This window comes from Octopus bimaculoides, chromosome 4, assembly GCF_046866305.1.
Source record: "Octopus bimaculoides isolate indiv1 chromosome 4, ASM4686630v1, whole genome shotgun sequence".
NCBI lineage: Eukaryota > Metazoa > Mollusca > Cephalopoda > Octopoda > Octopodidae > Octopus > Octopus bimaculoides.
Genome location: NC_142931.1, coordinates 5984791 through 5987290, shown reverse-complemented (window position 1 = coordinate 5987290; position 2500 = coordinate 5984791).

The window sequence follows — 2500 nt, the reverse complement described above, 5'->3', positions numbered from 1 at the left end:
CAAGATTGGTCTCTCTCAAGAACATTAAAGAATGATCATGTATACACACATACATGTATGTATATATGTATATATGTATACATGTATGTATATATATAAAATAAGATTTAAAATGGAAAAGCACAGAAATCTTGTTTGTGTAGATAAAGATTATTTAATCCATTACAGTACATAGAGAGACGACTGGCTTCGCTTCGCTAATCATGACTTTATTATGAAATTATAATTTTTTGATTTAATCTTTCCTAAAAGCAGATAGGAAACTGTTTTGTGTTTATATAGGAGAGTTTAGCTCAAGGGGCATAATCAGTGAATATAATGTTTTTTATCTAAAGAGATAGTCAGTGGAATTGATATATCTTAGCTAAGTGGAGGTAAATCTTTTACTTTTTTTTCTGGTTGGCTTTTATTTGTGAATTCCATTATATATTCATGTGAAGTTCTGGTTTGTATTTTTCAATACATGTGGCTCCTTTAATTAGTCTTTGTTGAGTTGAGGTACTTTCCGTGCATTGGTATAGTGAGAATAATGTGTATTGTGGTTGGCGATCCTTAACACATCTGTCTGTGTGAACACTGAGTGGTATTTGACGGTATTGAGAGTGGTATATTTATTGTTTGTGTAGTGTTGGATCTACGTCTGAGGGACATTCTTGTTGAGCCTATATTGTTCCTACTGCAGCTGGAACATATTATGACGTAGATGAGATTTTCATACCTGCACCTACGCAAGATTAAATCAAAAACGTATGATAAGTGAAGCGAAACCGGTCGACTCTGTACATATTGTAATGGATTAAGTAATCTTTATCTATACAAACATGATTTATGTGCTTTTTCACTTTAAATCTTATTTACCATCACGTGGAATGTCCCACCGAATTTTTTACTGGTGTGTGTATATATATATATATATATATATATATATATATATATATATATATATATATATATATATATATACATACAGAGAAAAAGAGATTATTTATAATTATATATTTATATTATATACAGTCACACATACTTATTTTCTTCTGTTTCTGTATATGCTTGATCACTTCAGCCAACTGAGGCCTGCATATTTTATTGCTGAGCTTCAGTAAGATCGAAAGTTATCCGATACTTTCATTTCTCGGATTTAAAAGCAAAATACACACACATGTATGTAGTGTATCTGTGAGTGGTATGTGTGTGTGTGTGTGTGTGTGTGTGTAAGTGCTTGTGTGAAGGCGCGTGGCTTAGTAGTTAGGGCATTCGGCTCGCGATTGTAAGGTCGTGAGTTCAATTCCCGGCGACGCATTGTGTCCTTGAACAAGACACTTTCTTTTCACGTTGCTCCAGTCCACTCAGCTGGCAAAAATGAGTAGTACCTGTATTTCAAACGGCCGGCCTTGTCACACTCTGTGTCACGTTGAGTCTCCCCGAGAACTACGTTAAGGGTACACTTGTCTGTGGATTGCTCATTCACTTGCACGTTAATTTCACGAGCAAGCTGTTCCGTTGACCGTATCAGCTGGGACCTTCGTCGTCGTAACCGACGGAGTGTTCCAAGTGCTTGTGTCTATCATTCAGAATTCTACATTCGGATATTTAATAAATGAGTGGATTCAGAATCCTCCCCCAGGGATGTATTTTCCATCATCTTTATTGTGTGCACACGTGTGCTTTTTTGCGTGTACGCTACGTATTATATATTATAGAATCAACAATCATTATCGATTATATTTCTTGCATTAAACTATGACAACACCATTTCTTGTGATCCCAGGAAGCACATTCCATCGATCTCTCGACTATTAGCTAATCGCGACCCGTCTCAATCCTGTTTGCTTTCTCCCTTTAATCTTGAATCCTAAAATTATTTTCTAGTCTGTATAAATATCCGCCATATGTAATTGAGGCTGTATGAAATTAAAATTAAACATAATACATAGATGGCTATTGAATAAGAGATGCGTGTTTTAATGAAAGCAGCTACAGAAGCAATGAAAGATCTTTTGGTAAACTTAGAGTTAAATTGAAACTTGACGACGGCTACAATCTATTTCTGTTAATCAATATTTAAGAACAAGATTCTGCATTGAAATCGAGGATCATTATAGGGACTAATCAAAAGTTGTTATCGATTTTCACGTTGTAGTGTCAAAAGGGCGGGTATCTTCTTCCAATCATTTAAAGCATACCATTTTTAGGCGTCGTATAAAATGCTACAAAAAGAAAGCGATAACAATCAAATCTGATTACATCAGGAAGAAAATTATTGAACGGTTGATCGTCGAATCGGCAGAGCGACGGACAATGCACCGTGTGGTATTTCTTCAATTTTTTTTTTATATTCTGTATTCAAATGTCACCAAGCATCGAATTTTTCTAGACTAGGAATATAATTACTGCGCAACATTATTCCATAATACCTTCTCTTCACGGCATCTTTGGTATATTCAGCACACTTCTGGACTTGTATTAGCCTTTAAGTTCAGATCTTCACCGGTCTAATAGT